Raw genomic sequence first — 23,847 nt, 5'->3', positions numbered from 1 at the left:
ATATACATAGAGGGAGTATGCACCCCCAACATATTTTTAAAAATGTTATGAAGGGGCAAGCATTAAGAATTTCAAGATTAACAGCAGAAGAGACAACATTTGAAAATGAGATAGAAGATTTGAGTGGGAAATTCTTAAAAGAGGTTATAATCACAATGAAATACAAGAAGTAATGGCAGAAGTTAAGACTTTGAGGCCCACAAAGGGCAAACCTTATTTCTCACAAGGAGAGATCAGATGATGAGAAAAACAGATATATCCTACTCAGATAAAGTTAAAATAGCCACGGATTATACGTCTGATGTTAGGATTATGAAAGATATTGTGAGGAAACATTGGCCTGTACTTACAAGTGACCCGCATATAAGAGAGTTAGTTGGGGAAGAACCAGCATTTTGCTGTAGAAATACGAAGTCAATAAAAAGACACCTTTGTTATGCTAGTACAGAGAAGAAAGCAAAAGAAAAAGAACATGTAGGAACAATACCATGTGGTAAGCGGAACCAATGTAAATGGATAGATCATAGTAATACATTTGAACATCCTGATACGGGAATAGAGTTTATATTTAAAGTTACAGCCACTTGCAGTACTCAAAATATAGTATATTTATCTATTTGTAACGTGTGTTCATCTTACTATATAGGTAAGATGAATAGGGAATTTAAAACAAGGTTAAGAGAGCATTTACTAAGCATCAGGAACTTAGATAAAACTAATGCTTTGGCCAAACGTGTTGAAAATGGGTTCCACACATAATTTTAGATTTGTGGCCATTGAAGTAGTTAGTGAAAATGATAGAGGGGGAGATATAATTAACAAAACAGAAACGTCAGAAGTAAAGTGGATAGTCAGGTTAAGAGGCAACAGAGGTAAGGGATTAAATGACAGGATACCATTAAAGCCAATACTAAAGAACAGGTCTCTATGTTAATGAAGACCCAGTATGAATAGGAATTATGTTAGTAGTAGTATTAACCATGTATGTTAAATCAAAGTTATGAAGTTCATAACAGAATGGTGTGTATTTAGGATGAAATTGAAGTATGACATGGGAAACAGTTAAAGGATTCATTTTATGTATGTATTTTATTATTTTTATGTATGTAATTTATATTTTTTATATACTTGTATATGTGTTTTTATATTAGTAATGTTTGGATAGAAACAATGCAAGTGATTCAAGTAGAGATGAATATCACTTTAAAATGAATGGGTAATTACTATTTAATTGGTATTACCAATTTAACTTGCCTTATAAATAAGTGGATAGTACTGCTATTGTAATGGTCTGATGAAGTGGGAGGAAGTCCCATGAAAGCGCTTACCTACTGCATTTTCGTAATAAAGCTGTGTTTTTATCCTACAAGACTTGCTTAAGGAGAACATTTTTTGCTCAAGAGCATTTTTCAAAGAATTATTTGGTATAGCAAGTTTCTGCTTGGTATATGTTCCCAGGAGTTTTGTGTGCATCAAATTGTAAAAACAGTTTATCAGTACAATCAGCAATAACATAAAACGTAACACTAAAATGTTTTAAAACTGTTTCATTGTGGGCTTGCCTGTGTAAGGCCTAATTGTACTCTTTATCTATTTATTTTATTTTATTTCACATTTGTTGACCGGGATAGTCCGACTGGATATATGTCCATTTTCAGTGGAGACCTGGGGAGAAAAGCTCCAAACACAACATACAGAAAAAATAATACAGAAAAATCATATCAGTACATGTTGCAAAGGTTTACAGACTCTGTTTAGTCAAGCAAGTTATACATTCGATCATTATTAAACTTAAGTAGCTAATTATGTCACAGCTTGTATGTACTATAAAGTACTGTTTGGCACACAGTTATAGAAAGGACACTTTTCCAAGCCAACAGGCCACAAACAAAGAACAAAATAAGGAAAATAAAAAAATGATCACTGCCACGAATGTAAATGAAGGCTTTCACCTTTCATCACATAGGCTTCTTCAGAGTTACTGTGAACAGACAATTCCCCTTGTTTAAAATAAGTGTAAAGGTCACATGTAACCAGTCAAAATTGTCCCGATACATATTAAGTCAACATTTAAAAAGACATGACATATACAATATGTATTGTATACACCACAGTTTCCCAGCTGAAAAAACTTGCGTACTTTCCAAACTTGCTAAACAAAAACTTGTCCATAACTTTAAAAATTTCTTTACATTTTGTTGTGTTATAAAACACAAACTTCTATTCTTCACATTTTAAATATGACAAGGGCAAGCCCCCCTGCACCCCCCACCCCACCCCCACTTAAATATACCAACTCCGAGATCGCACTTCAGTGCAGAAAAGGGAAATTCTCCCATTCTGTGCAGAACGGCGCCGTTCTACTTAACCTTCGAACACTTGAAATGTCGATCATATGGTGTTGACTATATGACGTTCGACATTTCAGGCATTCAAGGTTCTAATAGGAACCCCGTAAAGTGCTGGGCATGATGTACACGTGGCAAGGTACACCAATTTCTGAGAGTTGCAATTGCATCTCCCCAGGCATTTCATAGTAAACTTATAATATGACATAAGGTCCGTCATTGATATATTTGCAGTATATACAACTACCACATTTACTCATGATTGACCTATGTCTTGTGTTTGTACCCTTCCTTGCAGGTCCATCAATGATGTTCTTTATGTTCTTACCCCAGCTGAAAACTCTTTGTGGTTTGTCACCCAGTGTTTCGTTTGTTCCTTGCTCAATGCATTTGTGCCAACAGTCATTCAAAATTGCACTGACAACAGTAGATTGACTGTTGTATCTCAGAACCATAACACCACCACTCTTGTCACTAACTACTGCTTGCATTTGACACCCAATCATCTTCAAAATCGGTGTAAACACTGTATCCCTTTTAAACATTATTTCCCTTTTGATTTTGAATAGTAACTTTAAAGGATAGCCCCTCTCAATAAACAATCCTAGCAACTTAAACAATTCCTTCTTAAAGGTGGCATCATTACTCACTAACCGAGACAACCTTACCATCTGACCCTTTATGATACTTTTCCTTTGATGGAAGGGATGACAGCTATCAAAGTGAAGCAGACTGTTTGAATAAGTTGGCTTCCTGAATATTGTACTGCTAAGTTCCTCACTTCCATTACTTTTTGTTAATAATATATCCAAAAATTCCATTTCATCTGCCATCCATTTGTATGTAAACTTTAGGAAGTTTGTAGTGGAATTTAAATTTTCAACAAAAGTTACTACTTCATTCTCATCACCTTTCCACAAGATGAGTATATCATCCAGGAACCGATTGTAGGACTTTATTTTCCAGTCACCTCACATGAATAAAATTAATTTCCTTTCCTGTTCCAGTAGTACCAGGTTGGCATATACTGGGGCACACTTGGCGCCCATAGCCACATCTGAAACTTGATGGAACAATTCACCTTCAAATCCTACAAAATTGTTCTTAAGAACCATTTTGAACATTTCTGTTAGAAACACAATCTTGTCCCTATCAATTTTATTGCTTTTCAATAAACTCTCTTGGAACATTTCTTAGACCCTCAGTATGAGGAATTACTGAAAATAAGTTAATAACGTCAATCTTAAGAAAGGAAAAATTGTTGTCCTTATGAAAACTTTTCAACCTCTCAGAACAGTGCCAAGAATCCCTCAGTATATGTTCAGTCTCCTTCACAACCATATTGACACCCCTGTCCACCCAAGCTGCCAAGGTCTCAGTCTTAGATCCAAAGGGTGGATCATGGGGGTCTTTGTGTCTTCGGGATACCGAACACCTGGGGATCACCGGGTATTTTACTGTCAAAAATTTCAGGTCTACACAATCAATGGAGCCCTGAAACAGGGCATCAGATAGAAAATAATCTACCCTAGCATAGGTCCTGTTCACTTCGTTAGTTGAAACTCTGACATAAGTGGAGAGGTCATTCAGTATGTTACATCCTAGAGGCATAATCTATTTGTGACGTTATCACCAACCCACCCCTTTGTCAGGTTTCATGATCCTGTTGTTTTTATCATTAGCTAAATCATACAATATTTTCCTTTCTTTGTTAGTAAGATTCTGATACGCCACCTTTGCATTCATGATGTTTCTCCTAAGTTCCTATTCACACATTTTTTCAAACCTTGATGTTTCAGGATTGTTAGGAGACATAAAAATACTTTTTTAACCAAACTATTAGTGGTTGCAATGTTACTGTTTTGGTTACTGAAATACAATCTCAAATTAAGTTGCCTTACATACAGTCTCAAACTAATCAGCACATCAGAAATGTCAACTGTGAATTGGAACAAAGGTAATTCCTTTGCTCAGCAATTGAAAATGCACATCCTGTATTTCCATGTTACTAAAATTGTAAATAGTAAAACCCTGCTTAGACACATTTTTACAACCACTGTTGTCACAAAATGTCCCTTCAGGAATTCCATATACACCAATAAAAGCATTGTCAGAACAAGGTTCATTGTCCAAATACAGTTCAAAATCATTATTATTCAAAACAATTATTTCTGTCCCCTCCTCCCCCATAATCATATTTAAAATGTGAAGAATAAAGGTTTGTGTTTTATAACACAACAAAATGTACAGAAATTTTTAAAGTTATGGACAAGTTTTTGTTTAGTAAGTTTGGAAAGTATGCAATACACATTATATATGTCATGTCTTTTTAAATGTTGATTTAATATGCATCAGGGAAGAATTTTGATTGGTTACATGTGACCTTTACACTTATTTTAAACAAGGGGAATGGTTTGTTCACAATGACTCTGAAGAAGCCTATGTGATGAAAGGTGAAAGCGCTTAGTCTCGCAGATATATTAATCAGTGTTTCGTTTACATTCATGGCAGTGATCGTTAATTATAGAAAGGAGCTAATCAGGATTAGAACAAATACATATCTACATTATCTGACCGCACAGACCATGTTCATACATTCTGTTTCTCTGCTGCATTGTCTTCCCTGTATAAAATGAATCACAGGTGACAGATAAAGCTTCATAAACTATAAAATCTGAACTACATGTAAGGGGATTTATACGTTTTCTGCTTGTGTTCAGAATGAAAAACTTGGTTCATTATTAACAAATGTATACAGTTGTACCGTTTCAAGCTTACTTGCCTCTCTACCATGTTCATTACTGTGCACCTTTTTACTGCTCCTTTCCCTTTTTCTTGCTTACCAACTTCATTTTAAACGCCTGAGTTGTACGACAGTATTTTCAAACCCGTATTGATAACGGAGTCAGTATTAGCACAAGTCAGTGGAATAGCTGTTCTCTAATCAGTTGAATCATTTGTGTTGTCAAGGCAATTTAACCAGAGGCCATATGTTCTTTGCCAGTAATCTTGCTTCAGTATGGCTACCCATAGGTCTCAACCTCTTAAGAGCCCAGTGTGGAATACAGACCCTAGCAGTGTGTGACACAGTCAAAATGTGGAGCACCCCATTTTCGTACTGTGCAAAAATGCACCATTTCCTTGGAGCCTTAACAAATCTGAGAAGAGTCACGGACAACTACAGAATTAATAACACTTAAAATATTTCTACAATTACCTTAAGTCGTTGACAGAATAAGAGAATGTGATTTAATATACATTGTCTGAAATAACAATCTGGCAGGATTAAAAAATCCAAAGTTATAGCTTCCAGCAGCAGTCAGCAGCCCAGCAACAGCACTGTCAGTACGGAATGTTCCCTCCACATGTACTGCAGGCAAATTGAAACTCCCCAAGTAATCCTTTTTTGTTATTGCCCCTACTACCTATCGGTTATCAAACTCTCTCTTGATCAGCTGGCCCACTTGTTGCCCATCACTGGGGCAGTGCTAATGAAGGGATTCAGTTAGGCAGCCACAAGGCATGGTTTTGCTTAGCCCTAACACCTGCACATACTTATTCATGTCCAATAGATTATCATGCAATGGAACTTTGTGATGCGTCCTACACTTCTGTGTGATGTAATCAGTTGACCATGCCCCCCCCTTGCAGACAAGTTCCTCCAGATGACCCCCCAGTCTCCACAAGGGATTCTACTGTGGAGAGTGTACTCATGAGCATACACCCTCCCCCATCCCTTGCTCAGGATAGATGCAAGCAGGCATAAGCATTATTAGTCCTCTCCTCCCCATGACGGCTTTAATAAGATCCATGCATCTTTTTTCAGCTGCTGGTCCCTAAAGCTATAAAAAAACATTGTTTTGGAATCAGAAATCCTGTCCTTCAGCAAACTGTGTAAAATCTAATTTGTGGATACTAGCTTAGACAGTTGTAGACTTGCATTGGTTTCAGCTAATATAATGTCTTTGGGAGGTAGTCAAGAAAATTCCTCTCAGCTCAGCACAAAACGTATGTTTGGCTACAATTTTGCAAACAATTCAGAATACATAAGCAATGTAGACTCTGTTGGTAAATATGCTTTTACAACTAGCTGACTGTAGTGTGAAGTCAAAACGATGAGCACGTGTACTGTCGTGAATGCCGTCCATGACAGCGCCTCTCCACTGCTTGTTAATTAACATTATTCGACAGCAGACATATGCATTCTTCCACGAAGATTGTTATTTAAGCCAAAGCAGTGCAGCTGTATCATTTAACACACGCCAAGTTTGTTTTCCCTAGAAATGTTTTTGTTGTCCTTCTAACACTGTGGTATAAATAAATCCATGAAAACATTTACGAAATGCACACCGCTGTGCACACAGATACAGACTACTGCTTATAACTAATAAAACATAATTTTGTTTTAGTTGTACTGTTGAAAGAAACATTATTGTGTAAAAATATGGAATGCGTCTTGCAATGTTCTGCCTTCCCAGCGATGATCACTTTCACTCCATGTGTTCTCTTCACAACAATGATAGAAAGCTATCCATTCCTTTTGAGGGGACAACTTAGAACGGAACTTGGAGTGGTGTATCGCCATGAAGATTTTGCAGCAAGTGGCAGTGCACTCAAGATGTTAAAATTCTTGGTGGACAACTCATTAACCAGTGTGTTTTCAGAGATTTATGTGTTATTGATTATAGCCACCACACCAATGTCAACTGCTGAGGCAGAAAGGCGTTTCCCAACAATAAAAAGAATTAAAATGCTTCTTCGGAATACAACTGGGCTAGAAAGAATGAATGCATTGGCTATGATTTCCATAGGAAAGGAGTTAACACGGAGTATAACAAACTTCAACCAAAGAGTTATTAATTTGTTTGCACAAAATAAAGACAGATGAATGGACTTTAGTTACAAGTAAGAAACCAGAGAAATACCCAGAACACAACAGAGGTACTTATTTGGAACCGGGGTCACATGAATATTGTGTTTGCTGGGAAAACTTGAAACGGTCCCTTTTGCGTCTCCACAAAAAGGAAAAAAAAAAAAACAAATCCAGTATAACCTGCTGCGTTCCAGACCACAGCTTCCCTTTAGGTGCAGAAACAGAGTAAGCATTACTGTGTTTGCAGCATTCTGCTTACGAAAGTATTCAAAACAATCTACAAATGCTTTAGCAATGTACTTTTCAGAATACAGCAAATACTGTGTTTGCTTGGGAAACTTGAAATAGTCCCTTTCGTGTGTCAAGAAAAAGGAAAGAAAAATCAAATCCAGTATGACCTTGTGTTCCAGACCAGACCACAGCTTTTCTCTGTGTACAGAAACAGAGTATGAAGTACTATTTGCAGCATACTGCAGAGGTAAATCTTCAAACCAGCCTGTATATACATATATCAATGTGCTCGCCCTTCCAGCTGGGGTAACTGTAACAGCAAATTGCACAGACTTTGAGATCATCTTACTGTCTTTGTCAGAATCACTGGCACATTCGGCATCGGAGTGACCTTGAATTGTGAATAATAAATTAAGATAATACAGAGCACTCCACATCTCCTTACTTTTCATTTGGCATTGTACAAAATGCAGGTCACTTCATACAGTACCATGTATGTTTACTACATCATAATAGACATCATGTGTAGTAATAATAGTTTCATGCAGTCAAGACCAACCACTTTTTCACTGTTCAAGGTGTTAAGGCAGAACCTAAACATCTCATTAACTCAAATGTACTTTACTCTAGTATTGGTTGGTAGAATATTCGGCATGTGCAATAGTGACTGAGCACTCATTTTATGTAAATTAGTAACACGGTCAGCATTGATCCCACTATAACATAACTCTGTCCCTTTTCAGTTGGCCCCACCCATTAAGCTGTCTCCCCCAGCCACCTCCCCCCCCCACCTTGATTTGAAGGCACCAACTGCCACTTCCTTTACCTGGGGAAAAAAAAACAACACAACAAAAACAAGTTTAGCTAAATTAATATCCCTATAAGTAAGGGAAGCTTAAAACTGACCAATTTCAAACTTCATTATCTAGTTTCGACAGGCTTCTAAAATTACTGAGTGTTTTAGTTTACAAGAAACATGAAGCAGTGAGCTTGGAATTTATCAATTTACTTAGGGTATATATTTTCAGAATTTCTCTCATCCTTTTATTTTTATCCCTGTTGTCATTTACTAGTAATCTACTCAAAATGCTGATTTGGCTTGTCAAGTATTCTCACTGTAAATTAAATTCTTGTTAGGTCATCTCATTAGGACTTTACTTGTGCTCTACTCAGATGAAACCTTGACTACAACCCAGGAAAGCCAAGTTTGATTAGCAACTTATGTGTTTGACGGCACTGGCAGGGAGGCTGGGTATGCCTATCTTGGGGTGAAGGGATGGGAAACACTCAGTGTATGCCACTGATCCCTGACATGCTGTCTGCTGTAGGGCAGGGAATGGAGATGAAGGGTAAAGGCTGGTGCAGGGACAACGTAAGACATGATCACCCAAGCCAGTGACAGTAAACCTTGATGGCTGCATACATGGAGCATAATGGGAACTGTTATAAGGGCACAAGATGGCCCTACAATTATGTTGCTGCCCAAGTTGGCACCCAACTGGAAGGGGCTAGGGCCATTCATACAAAAGTACTCTCACTGTCATAGATGGTAGTGAGCACCAAACACCTCAATCAATGCTTGCATAGAGGATGGCTCCTCTGGACAGTTTTGGATTACTGAGTGAAACAGAATACATACATTTCCAATTCCCTACAATAAAATGACTGCATTTTCTCTGTTCCATATATTAGTAATAACTCCATTTTACAAAGCTGAATCCATAACATTTGAAAAGCAATGTGATAACAGGGCAGTGTATAAGGTAAACTAATATAACCTTACAAATGGATGACACTGGTAGTAACTTGACCAGTTTGTGTGAAAGATTTAGGTACAGGGGTTATCCTAATAGCATGGTTAAAGAAGTTAGTCCACTAGAGAGTAGCCACTGAGCAGCCAAGTGATCCGGATTGTGCAGAACATTCCGGATTTAATATTAACTTAGCCCACTGTTCTGCTGCTCTACATTGAACAATGCTGCTCCTCTTTGTCATTTTTGTTTGGCTTGTATAATGCAATTACAGCCATTCAGCACTGTGGTATATGAGCATCAAGTCAAGCTCTCAAGGTAAAGGAACCTACTGAGAATGCAGAGAATTCAGCTAATTGTGTTGCACTACTAGTTTCCATGCCACTGCAATACCTTCAAAAAAGAGAACACATGGAGTGAAAGTGTTCATCGCTGGGAAGGCAGAACATTGCAGGACGCATTCCATATTTTTACACACTAATGTTTCTTTCAACAGTACAACTAAAACAAAATTATGTTTTATTAGTTATAAGCAGTAGTATGTATCTGTGTGCACAACTGTGTGCATTTCGTAAATGTTTTCATGGATTTATTTATACCACAGTGTTAGAAGGACACTTTTATGTACGTTAAAAGGTTTTCAGGCAGTAGTATCTGAGAAACCTGAATTTGTTCAAATAGTGATGTTGCCTGGAACTTTGACATCACACAGTTTGTTTGCAGCAGTCAACAGTGTGTCATGCAGTTCTTGGGATCTTGGTGGTCCTCCTCTATGTCTTGCCAGGATGTTCTCTGTCTGTAGGTACTGCTCTGCAGTGCTGTTAATATCTGATCTGACACTGTCAATTGCATTCAAAAATATATATACATCCTTTTCAACTCCAGTTGCATCTGTGGTGTGACACTGAAGTTGTCTGTAAAGAATGTCAACATGGGGCATTATATGATAGAAAACAGTCACCCAAAACTTAAATTCAACATCTTCGAGTGTTCGTAGTAGCCCATTTGCTTCTTGTACAGTTGCTGCAGCAGTTGTAGGACACTTGTACAAATGACAGCAGCTCCAAGTTTTCGTACACTGCATTTACAGTATGGATATTAAAATACCATCGTGTTCCAGACATTCGTGGCATGTGTCATGCTATTATATTGTCCAGAGCAGTTTGTCTTTGAACTGAACATGAGAAAAAGACTGGAAGTCCACCAAGAGTTGAAAAAAATGTCCTTGCTTCAGTATTATGTAGTGTAGCTTTTTGCATTACCAGATTAAGTTGCTCTACATAGTGTACATAATAAGCATATTTAAATTTCCTGTCCTATGATGGTCTGGACTGCATGCTGAACACCAGTCATAACAGACACGGCATCATAACTCTGAGCAACCACTTTTTCAGGCTGGTCTCCCACTACTTCCTTTAGCTTTTCTCTTATTACACACAATATGCTCTGCAGTCTGTCCAGGTGGTCCCCAAAAACGTTCCTGCACCTGGTCATTGGCAACATAACGGATTACAATGGCAATTTGCCGCAGCCCTGCAACATCAGTGGTTTAATCTGCAATTACTGCTACAAATGTTGCAGTACAAATCTATTTCTTCTCTGCATGTTGTTAGCATGCAGTCCAGGAGTTCATTCTGAATGTTTTTTGATGTTCCTTTGAAAACAGTTGACATTTTTGTGTGTTCAGCCAACTTCCTATCAATCCTGCAGGTGAAGTCTACCAATCTGTGGAACATTCCAGCACTCAGTTTTCTGATTCATCATGGCCTCTTAAAGTTGCTACTTCAGCACACAGCTTGATGCAGCCAATCATAAGTGGTAGAACATGATGGTTTTCTTCCACTTTGTTGTTGTGTCTTTCCACTGATAACTGGTATCCAGTACTTAACTGAGACCTAATATCCACAGTACCCCCTAATATCCACAGTACCCCCTAATATCCACAGTACCCAACACTGATAGACTCATTTGGTTTTGAAAGTGTTTAGCAGACTGTTCATGCTTTTGGCCTTTTCTACCATTCTCTTCAGGTCATTCACATCCTTTGATGTTCAGGCATCCTCTCCACCGAACAATAAACATGGGAAGGAGTACAAACTGTTTGTTTCCTCACACCCACAGATCCAGGTGTGCTTGTCATAGACCGACCTGCTGTAGTTGCATATGTATGTTCTTGACCTACTTTTGCCTTGAGACTCCATCTTGAGATTAAGTGTGGGTCTTCCAGTCCTCTTAATTCTTAACTTTTCATCTAAAGTCAAGTCTCTAATATTAATAGATTTTAGGTAGGCCACTGTAAGTCTGCTGACTCATTCTGCTATTGTAGTGGTCGTAACCCTGAAGTAAGTATATTGTTGTTTACATTTTAAGTACAGATTGATGAACAGTACTCATTTCATTGACAGTCACACATGTCTATGACCTACCTAAATTATTTCTCTTGGCTTTGCTTGGATAAAAATAATAATAATGCATTTCTGTACTTTTGATACACACACTGTCACAACTTGCATGCTGTCTTGCTTCTCCAAACTACACATTAGTCCTGCAAAGCTAGAACTACATCAGTAAAAGACTAGTCATTTCATTCTCAAGCTGACATAGCCCCACATCTCAGTTGCCTACCAGAAGTACCAGGTTTGAACCTATGAAGCTAACAAATGCAGTTATATTACTGTTTTGGTTTCACATAAACATTAGCCAAAGGTCAGTGCTTGTACTCACTCCATCTCACTACACCCAAATGCACAGCAGTCTTGCAAAGGCAGAATTATAACAGTAAATAGTAGGGCCACTCATTTCACTTACAGACCCCCCCCCATACCTGTTACCTACCTAAAGTCGGTGGTTTGGCCTTGTCAACATCAGTAATAATGTTTTCATTACTGTATTGAATTAATGCTTGCAAACCAAGTTTACATTCTGTCTTATTTCACCCAAATATGCATTACATTTCATCCACAAATGGCCATCATATCAACTGTCGACCTAAAGTATCTGCTTTGACCCTGTCAGGACCAAAACTAAAATATCAGTGATTGTATTAATTTAGTCACAGGCTTGTATGACAGCTGATTTTACCCAAATACACATTAATCTTGCAAAGCCACAATTACGACAGTAAACAGCAAGGCCAGTCAACTCATTTAATTTCCAAACACCTCACCCCATTGCCTAACTAAAGTGGCTGCTTTTTACCTGTCAGGATTAAAGTAGAAATAATAACAATTGTGTTGCATACCTGCATTACTTCCATTTTGTTGACCAAAGCAGTAGTCACAGCTTGTGTGTGCCAGCCAAGTACAAATTTCATTTTATTTATTTTACTTTTGCCTACCTGAGTTTATGCAATCAGCTTTAGTTGAAAGAAAACCCCCACTTTTCAGTGTATGTATTGGGAGAAAAGTTCCAGCATATTATAACATTTTTAAACAAGCATTCATATACATCAACAGATAAGAAATAACATTAAGAATTACTTGTAAACTTGGTAATTATTTTATATTCATCTTAAAGTTCAGACAGAAAAAGTATTATAGTTTTGCAGAGCTAGAATTACAACAGCAGTAAGCAGCAGAGCCATTTGTTCCATTCAGATATTTCCCCAATGTTCCGTGACAACCCCAACCATAGTATATGACTTGATCTTGCGAGGTTAACAAAAAATGCGACACACTTATTAAGGTAAGTATTCTTTTTTTTTTCCATAAGCAATACTCTGAGTTCAGAGCTTGTAATCGATCTTACTTCACTCAAATATTACTCTTGCAAAGCAAGCCAGAACTACAGTCATTCCATTTGCATATATTCATTGCCCCCATTCCAACTGCCTACCCAGAGAATCTGCTTTGAGCCTACAATGTTTAAAATAATGAAAATAGAAGACCATGGTTACATTACTGTATTTCCTTCACATCACGTAGCCAAGAACTTGCACGTGATCTTAAATTTAGTTCACCCGTACACACTGCACTCATGCAAGAATACAGTTTATTTCAACAACAAAGCATTGACGGTCCTAATTTATCTTAACTAACCCTACAGAAAGATATTAGGTAAAAAAAAAGAAGTCATAATGTCATCCACACCCCCCCCCCCCGAATACACTGCATACCTAATATCTCTTTGACTCCTGCCAGGATAGTATATTAAAACTGTAACAATTACTTTATTCTCAGTTTTTGCTGGATCTGATTCGTGGCTATAATGGCTACAGCAGACTTGTACTAAAGTGAAAGTTCTCTCGCTTATTTTACGGACAGCGGCTATTACTAATGATAATATTGCATATGGTTTGTCCTGTTTCTTTGCAAGGAGAGATGACTTCTGTATTCTTAACTTAAACGCTTCTATTTACTGCCCCTATACTGCAATAACAAAGCCGATGCTAGAGTGAACAGAAATAGTCGGCCTGTTATGATTCTTCTGATTGCCAGTAACTGCTGATTCTTAGTTCAGTATTGTGAATAGTCTGTCCTGTTCTTGCAACGCAGGGATGATAATTTTACTTTAAGTCTGGATGTGCTAATGCATTACCACAAATGCATAGTTTTATTTCTTGTGGTAGCGCACTGACCTCCCTTGTTGTAACAGTACCTATGGGGGGAAAACAGCTATTACCAATTGTCTGGCTAATTATTTTTAAATGTTTGCATCACATCGAGTATGGTTACCCTATTCTAAATGTTAAATTTACTTCACTGCTGTGCATTGTCACATGCTGTAATAGTACATCTAGTAATTTGTTAATCGACTGAACCATAGTAATGGACTTTATTTTGCTTGTCTGCTGTTATTGAAATGTAATGCCTCTTGTCTAGTTCATTCCAACTGCTCTTCTTATATTGCTTATTCCAACTGTTCTCTTCTCCCTACTACTGTATGTCTCCTCTGTTCTTTTACCCCCTTTAGTTTACTATTTAATCTGACTGCCATCCTCCTACTTCAGTCCTTCTCATGTGACCTCCAATTTTTTCTTTCTTAGATACACCAATAGTAGAAAGACATACTCAAGGTTAATTTAGGTGGATGCCAACACTGTGCACCAAACAAAGGATACCACATCAAGCCCCACCAATGCCAGAAGGACTGCTTTCCTCATTATATACAGTTAAAGTATGTGTTCAAATTAATATATGCAACTTCCTGTTGTGCACAAAGCAGCATCAGGAAGTTAGCTGGACATAGCCCCTAGAGTTGCTTAGTCTTCATGTCTTTAAATATTAAGACTCGGTTTTAGGAGTAGTCATATTAATAGTCTCCCTAGCTTTATCCAGCTCCCTTTTTCTACCCAAGACATATTTCATCATCATCAGTTTACTGTGGCATTTTAACTGTTGCAGTCGGCAAAATAATTACCAGAACCACCTAACCCTATTAGTATTTCTTACCCAGCTCCAGCTAATACCTTTACTCATACAAGTAGCAGTTTTCCAGAGAAAAATACAAATAAAAAATAAACTTTCTGTAAAAACATACGTTAACTGATTTTTTTTTTTTCTAAGCCCACTTCTTTGATCAGGCCCATCCTGCTCCATTCGTCTTGCTTCAGTCGGGCTCACTCCACTCCCCAAACCTAGCCCTATTCCCATCCACCCTCACTTCACTTAAATTTATGCAATAAAAACTCTTCCACTACTCGGCCAATTCCTGCACATCTCTTTTCCTCTATTAACACCCTCCACCTAACGATTCTTACCATACAGCACACATTAAGTAGACAACACTAATATACAAATAGCCCCACACCACACAACAGCTGATCTTTACGCAAACACCCAACTTAATTTCTTCCTTATTCTTCCTTTATTCATAAACACCACAAAATGTCACAACTTAAAATTGCTACTAGCTTTACCATATTCATGTTAGCAGGCCTCATACTACTAACATATACCACTTCCTCAATCACTCCAAACTCACCCAGTTCTCCTACACTCTATGAAAAATATGCCAATAACTTTTCACAGATATCACCTAGCTTAATTGAGCCACACTTCTTGTGCTTTTCAAAGAAAAAAATTGCGTGTGTCTCTACAGAACCCATTTCACAATTTTATCATACCATACTTTTGTATAAAACAGTCACCCTCAATTATGAATGCTCCCCTCCTCTCAATAATCTAATTCAATGTGGCAACATGCACCCCAACCCATGACCCACTCAAAACCTCTTCTATACTAAACCCTCCACTCAGCAATTTACTACTAGTCACCTTAAACATACTTAGCATCTGTAACAAAATAACCAAATTTCATTCCTGGCTAACACAATACTCCCCTGACATACTAGTGGTTACTGAAACCTCGTTAAAACGACACATCAAAAGACACCGAAATTCTACCACCAGGATATAACATCCTAAGAATTGATAGAATCAATAAAAAGGGGTAGGTGTAGCATTCATTTATCCTAGTACTTATACAATACTACCTCTCTCCAAACCATTTCCCACATTTGTAATGCTGAAATTCTCATAGCATCAGTAAAGAGCAACAACACAAAACAACTGCATATTGCTGTAGTTGACATACACCAGGCCAAAACATTTCTGTACTTGAAAGCATTCTTTCTTGAATGTCTAAAAACATCTCCAGTGAGACAGTAATCATGGGAGATGTCAATATCAACTGGCAAAACTTTTCCATTGACTCACCGGCAAATAGTCTCAACCTTTGTGGTTTTGCACAACTCATCAACACCCCCACTAGAATACAAAATAATATTAACCTGACTCTACTCTAGAGTTGATCCTTATATTTGACTCCCACAAGTACTCTAATTTCAATACACTTCCTAATTTCCTAAGTGACCACCTACCTACATGCACTTATAGAACCATCCTCCAAAAGTCCAAAACACACTTATATAAATCATCCAGGAATCCAACAAACTTTAGTCAAGACCTCTTTAATACTATAGTAAAATCAGTCAACTGGTCCATACAAAAACACTACTCCTAGACAATGCTGTCAGCTATTTCAATAAATTATTTTTGGATACTCTGAACAACTTAGCTCCTCTCAGAACAAAAAGAACAAAAGTAAACCATGCACCCTGGCTAACCAAATCCACTAAACACACATTTCAAATCAGATATAATGCTTAGAAGGATTGGCAAAAGAATAAAAATGATACAAATTTTCAGACGTATAAACAGCTATGAATCAAAGCTAAAAAATTAATAAAAGCAGATAAATAAAATTACTTTATAGGTTCATAGGTAGGTACTAGGCTATCGGCCCTAGGGCCCATACAAGCCTATCCAAAATATGTATGCAACAACTTCTTCTTTCGGCTTTTCCCGGTTAGGGGTCACCACAGCAGATCATCTGTCAGCTCATGATTGGCAGTGGAGTTTTACAGTGTCGAGTTGCCAGCCCGGCGCCCAACCTTCCACAGAAGGCACACACATGCGTACACTCACACCTAGGGCCAATTTAGAGTGTCCAATCCACCTACTGCATGTCTTTGGGCTGTGGGAGGAAACTGGAGCACCCGGAGGAAACCCACGCGACCACAGGGAGGACATGCAGACTCCGCACAGAAGGCACCCCAGCCAAGAATCAAACTGGAGAACCTCTTGCTGTGAGGCGGCAACGCTAATCGCTGCACCACCGTGGCTGCCCTACTTTATGCAACAACTACACATCCACAAAACCAATCCAAAAATTTCTGGAAAAACAACTCATCATTTCTAACCCCTGGGTCAACAGAAAATCCATCACCATCCATAGACAAAACTCCAACTGAAATACCCATTTTATGGACAACATAGCTAAACTGGCTGCAGGTTCGAACTCCATCACAAATGTTAACTCTACACAAAATAACATTCCACCCAACTCCCAAGCATCCACTAAAGATAACACACCTTCTTTTCTCCCTTGTCAAAATACAGTATGTCATTTATCAACACACAATCCCCTTCCTTCAGACTGCATTAATTTGTAAACAACTTCTCAAACTAAAATCCTCTTCTTCTTCCTCTGATAATTTCCCATCAGAACACTTAAAACTTACAGCTGAATCTATTGCTTATCCTATCAGCATAGTTATCAATCGATCCACCAGTGAATCCCAAGTCCCAGACCTCTGGAAGCAGTCTATAACCCCTCTTCACAAAGGAGGTAAATCAAATGAACTAACAAACTTCAGACCCATCTCTGTACTTTCCCTTCTATCAGAACTACATGAAAGTGTGTACACTTGCAATTACTAAACTACCTCACACAAAACAACCTTCTTATACACATTCAGCATGGATTTAGGCTTGCACATAGCACAACAACAGCCCTCATTTCCTTTACTGATATAATAAACAAAGCTAGGGAGTCCGGACAGTTAACCTTTGTAATACTAGATCTGTCAATGGCCTTTGACACGGTATCACATGACAAACTCCTTCAGCAACTTTCTTCACTAGGATATTCACAACCCTCTCATCTATTTTTCCAATAGACAACAGTGTGTTAAATGGCAAGGCTGCCTATCATAATACAAGACTAACAAAACAGGAGTCAGACAAGGGTCCATACTTGGACCCCTTCTGTTCAGTATCTTAATTAATAACCTACACACAGCCTTTCTGCACAGCAAACTAATCCAGTACGCCAACGATTCCACTGTCATCTCCTCATCTAACAACATATTAGGCCTTCTGCAAATAACACAAAATACCTTCACCTCAATAGAATCTTGGCTAAATGAAGAACAATTACTACTTAACCCTAACAAAACAAAACGTCTGCTTTTCACACTCAAAACATTCCCATCCAAATTTAAAATTTACTCTCAAAACAAAACGGAGATTGAAGTTGTAACACACACTAAGCTATTAGCTATCATCACAGACAACAAACTCGCATTTGAACAAAACATACACAGCGCTATTAAGAAAACCCACTTCAGACTTGGGACACTCTACAGAAACAAAAGTTTCATGATCTTTCTATGAATAGAATGTTAGCTAATACTTACGTGATCCCGTCCCTACTATACAGAGCTCCCATTTTCACCAACCTACCCTTGTCCCTAAAAAAAAAACTTCAGTCCTATTACTATAAGATCACCAAATTTGCCACAAGCCTATCATACCGCTCCCATCACTACAGTGCTATTACAGAGCTCAGCTGGCTTGAATTCCCACCTTGATTAGCTGCAGCTGTCTATTGCATATAAAATAATGTGAAAAACAGAAACCTGTTCCACTCTAAAGTCTATTTTGCAAAGACGCGTTCCCACCAGATCTCTGCGTTCACAGAACAAACAACTAATAAGCATACACAAATCAAATAAGAGCCAGCAAGTAGCTCTACTCTTATGCTACAGCCAAACTATGAAATAATTTACCGGAAAACATTACTAGCATAGATAATTAAAAAAAAAAAAATTCAAGACTACACTTAAAAAACATCTTAACTCACACAACTGCCTAAGCTGAAAGACAAATATATAACCCACACTTTCCCCTCATTGCCATCTTTTTCCCAAACAGTTATTCTGCCCATGCTTCCTGTTTTCACTTACTTCCCTTCAACCATCCTCCTACATACTTCTTACCTCCCACTAACTCTTGCCCTAAAACCCCCTCTTGCCCGTTATCTCCTGTTCCTTTTTAACATAGTCCTTAACTCACCCCTCAAACATCCATTATCTTACCTTACTTTCTTCTCTAACCCCACACGCCCTTACCACTAATAATGTACTACAACTTAAACCACCTCTGGCTTCTTCCACTTACTATCAAATACTTAATGCAATACTTTATTTTATTTTATTTATTTTATTTTATTTTACATTTGTTAACCGGGCTAGTCTAGCTGGATATATGTCCATTTTCAGTAGAGGCCCGGGGAGAAAAGCTCCACACATAAATCTATACTAAGAGACATATTAATAAAAAATTAAGTACAATAAGAATATACATTTAGTAATAAGAACAACAAATACCTAAGGCACACACAAAAATATAATAGGTCAGTAGTAGCATCACAATTAAAATGCTAAAGATTAGCAATTAGTTTCAATAATCCGGAGAGAAAGAAGTATAACAAGAGATTAGAAGGGATTAATGTAGAAATACAAGAGAGGAGAAGAGAGAGAAACAAAAGTCTAGAAGGAGAAGAAGTAAGAAGATGGAAATGAGGGCAGGGGAGAGAAAAGAGGAGTGAGTCAGAGCATAAGAGGAGAGCAACAGGGCAAAAAAAAAGTAAGTATATGTATAGCTAATAAGAACAGTATAAAGTTAAAGTAGAGTAGGGGGGAATGAAGAAGGTTAGTCAGGAGTCCTACAGGAACAAAGCCAGTGATTTTGAAAGTACAGTTGGATTTTTTGTTTAAAGAGTGGTAAGGAGGAGATTAGAGTGATATCTGTGGGTAGCAGATTCCATGTCCTTCCTACAGTATTAGTGAACAGAGAGTCACCAGCTAAGTTATGAGATTTTACAGATTTGGTCATGAGTTTAGACGAAGATCGAAGGGAGGTAAGATTGTTATAAGGGATTAAAAGTTGAGAAAGTATAGGGGTGTTATCAGGTTGGTAAAGTATCTTGTGGGCAATAGTAAGTTGTGAGATCATAAGACAGTTTTGTAGCTCTAGCCAGCCTAGGAGTTTTAGGTTATGACAGTGATGTGTTCTGAAAGGGTTACCAGTGGCAAAGCGGGCAATGCTATTGTAACAAGTTGCTAGTTTATTTAGGTTAGCCTTCTTAAGGTTAGTGAAAATAGGTGAGGCGTAAAAGAGAGTAGATATCAGATGGGAGTGGGCGATAGTAGCTCTGGTAGAAGGTGTAAGAAATGGTTTAATACGGTATAACGATCCTATTTTTTTGTTAACTGTTTTGATGATGTTGTTGGTGTGTTGATCAAAAGTGAGATTGTTATCAATGGTTATTCCTAGCAGTTTAGTTGTCGAGTCAGGAGAGATGACAGTGGTGTCATTTGACAAGATGTTGAAGTTTAATGGGGAGGCTCGAGTGGTAGGAGTGAAAAGAGAAGTTTAGTTTTTTTAGCATTGAGGAGGAGGTACCGTCTAGTAAACCAAGTTTCTACAGTGTTGAAGGTAGTTCGAGTTAGTGAGAGTAGCTCTGAGGAGGTAGATGCTGAACAAATAATAGTGGAGTTGTCAGCGTATTGGATGCAGGTAGCTTGAGGGATTACAGTGTTAAGATTGTTTATGTAAAGGGAGTTTGAGTTTGCCTACAGTCTAGCAATGCATGTACTTTGCACACAAGTCTTACATTTATACCTTGTCAAACAGACCACAACTCTCTCAGTTATTGCTATGTCAATACCAACATTGTAACCTATGTACAAATTATTGTAACAAACTCTGTTCTTCTAAATGTTTTCTTATGTATATGTAATACTTCATATTTTTATGTTTTTAATAATTCTGGAGCTTTTCTTCCCAGTCGTCCACTGAAAATGGGTTTATGACCCAGACGGACTTTTCTGGTCAGTAAATAAGTTAATTAAGAAAAAAAGAAGAAAGTCATCAATAGCCCCCAAAACACACAGACCACTAGTATCTTGTCAACCATGCTAGTGTATTATATTAAAAAAGAAAACAAAAACAACAGTCTCCAAAACACATTGACTCCCTAGCATCTGGTTAAACCTGCTGGAATAGTATATTAAGAAAAAAAAAGAAAGTTATCAAAGACCCCCAAAACACACAGACCACTAGTATTTGGTTGACACTGCCAATGTATTATATTAAAAGAAGGAAATCCTTGACAGTCCCCCCTCCCTAGTATCTTTTTTTTTCAAATAAATTTTTATTTATTTTCCATAATATAAACCATGCATACATATGAAAGTACAAACAGAAAGAATCACTCAAATATTAATTACATAGTGGTTTCAATGTTATTAATAAGACAAAATAAAAACCATGAGAGCAGATTTACATTGAAAGAAAAGACGAGAGTAAACACAACCTAAAGTATGCATAGTACACTAACTAACAACACACAACCTAAAAAAATACAATATTTACAATGCTACCATGACCAAGCATAAACAGTGTCATAGAATAAGAGACCAAAAAATAAACAGCCCCAAATGTGTCAAACAATAGAAGAAAAAACATACCCCTTGAACACGAGTAATGAGTATAAGGGAGATTTTGTGTAAATTAACCTAAATCTTAATCACACAAAATTATCTCAAACAAGCCCTTCCAAAGTTTACTGAAGTAAGCTCTCTTCTTAGGTCCACTTATAATGAATTTCTGAGCAGAGATATACCTGATAGCCATATCTTTAAATCCCAGCCAAGACATTTTGGTACGATCTCACCAGTTATAAGTGATGTAAAGTTTTATGAGGGAACATAATGTTATTAGAATATGAAGGTGTAGCTTAGGCAGACTAGGAGGGGGGATGTTTAAAATAGCCGTTTCCCATGAAAGGGTAGAACTATAGTATCCCATTTTTTTGATACGCACTTTGAGAGAACACCATAGTTTATGGGAGTGGTTGCAGTGCCACATAATATGTAGTAAATCAGCTCTCACATCAGGACAACATGTGCAAATAGGAGAACAATTAGGATTAAATTTGTTAATTATTACAGGGGTATAATAGAAGTTATTATTTAACATCAGTTGAGTGTACAGGAGTTTTTTGAAGGGAGATAATTCTATAGTAGTTTTTATAGCTAATAGTTTTTGGTCCTCTGAAATAGGAGAGTTTTGATTATCCCAGTATTTGGAGAAAAGACAGTTTCTTTTGTATAATAATGGGAGTAATAATTTGTATGACGAGGAAATTGTTTTTTTATTGTTAGAAACTGTAGTTATAATTAAGTTTAATTTATCAATTGCCTGCGAATCAAGAACAAGACTATTATTTTGCCAAGTTATAAGTTCTCTTAGTTGACGGAGAATAACCGTGTATTTTTTATTGACCTTAAGAATTAGTCGTAACTCGACAAGGGATAAAGAATTATGTTTAATAATATCCCATATTTTAAGGTCTTTGATGAGAGGGAATTCAGTGAGATCTATCATCCTGTTGTTAATTTTAAGGTTTGGATTGAGGTGTAGAGGTTGAAGCAGAGGAAGAATATGTTGAAGATTAATGTCTTTAATCAATTTTTGGAATAATTTTATCTTGAATTTCAATAAGGGGGATAATTTTAAGCTATTTAGAGAAGTAGGTGATAAAAAAGGAATAGCCTTAGGGTTAATTTTATTAGAGAGAATATGTCTGTGCCACATCATTAGCCACGCTGGATGGTGGACTTGAGCTTTGCTATTCCAGTTTGTGATGGACCATAATTTATTAGAGCAAATGATCACGTAATAAAGATGAAAATTTGGAAGGCCCACCCCACCCCTCTCCTTGGGTAGAATTAATTTGGAGAAGGAAATCCTAACATTCTTAGGAAACCAAAGGAATTTTGCTAAAACTTTGTCAATTTGTGAAAAAAGATTATTTGAAATAATTATGTTTGTCGCATTAAATTGATACAAAAGTCTGGGTAAAATATTCATTTTCACAATGGCTACTTTTGAGAGAAATGTTAAATTCAGTAGTTTCCATCTTTGTAGATCTTGACAGATGATAGACCATGATTTTAGCAGATTATTTTGAAGCATGGAGGCTTGATTATGTTCAAAGTTAATGCTAAGGTATTTAAGAGTATATGATATATGGAAGGAAGATTCAGGGAAGAAGAAGGGTTTGTGAGCCTCAGGGTTAATTGGGAGGATGTGAGATTTTTTATTGTTAACTTGATAACCAGAAACATTAGAAAAAGCGCTAATGGCATTTATGATTTTAGGTAAATCTGAATTAGGAAGTTGAAAGTAGAGATTTAAATCATCGGCATAGGCCGATAGTGCTACTTGTGTGTTGAGAATTCTAGGTATAGAGTGGTGCGTATTTTTTATAATGTATAAAAGAAATGGTTCAAGAAATAGATTAAAGAGAAAAGGAGAAAGTGGGCAGCCTTGTCTTGTACCATTAGTAATCAAAATCAATTCAGATCTTTTTTTATTAATATATAAATAGGTGTAAGAATTTGTGTAAAGAGTTCTGATCATATCAGAAAAAATTAAAGGTATATTAAAATGTGATAATGTAGAGAACATAAAGTCCCAATCAACTCTGTCGAATGCTTTCGACGCATCTAAGGTCAGGGCATACAACGAGTTTTTCTCTTTTTTAGTGAACTGTATGAGGGTGTCCAGAGTTGGTGTATTATCCCATGTGTGCCTATTGGACATAAACCCAGCTTGATCTGGTGATAATATATATGGTAATACCTGTCTGAGTCTGTTAGCTAAAATAGCTGAAAATATTTTAATATCGACATTTATAAGCGAGATAGGTCTGTAGTTATGCGGATCTGTTTTTTCTATATTGTTCTTTAGAAGTAAGATTGTTTTTTGAAATATTCCAATGTATGTCAGTGATACCATTTTTTATAATGAAATTAAAAACTTTTAAAAGAATAGGGGCAATTTTTGTACAAAAAGTTTTGAAGAAATTGGTAGTGAATCCATCTGGGCCAGGGGATTTGCCTGTTTTTAGATTATTGATGACATTTTGAATCTCTTGAATAGTAAGTGGAGATGATAAGAGAGATACTTGATCAAGATTAAGAGATGGAAAAGTAATGGAATTGAGAAAT

At 37.1% G+C, this 23,847-nt stretch overlaps 1 long non-coding RNA gene across 5 annotated transcripts in view; it reads left to right on the top strand.

Moving 5' to 3' along the window:
• LOC122804167 overlaps nucleotides 1-23,847 on the top strand; it is a 923,101-nt gene that overhangs the window by 857,594 nt on the left and 41,660 nt on the right. The gene's annotated exons all lie outside the window — the stretch shown is intronic.

The sequence above is a fragment of the Protopterus annectens genome, chromosome 6.part0 (genome assembly GCF_019279795.1).
Source record: "Protopterus annectens isolate FY-2018-M chromosome 6.part0, PAN1.0, whole genome shotgun sequence".
NCBI classification, from domain to species: Eukaryota; Metazoa; Chordata; order Ceratodontiformes; family Protopteridae; genus Protopterus; species Protopterus annectens.
This window is presented reverse-complemented; position numbering and strand designations above follow the sequence as displayed.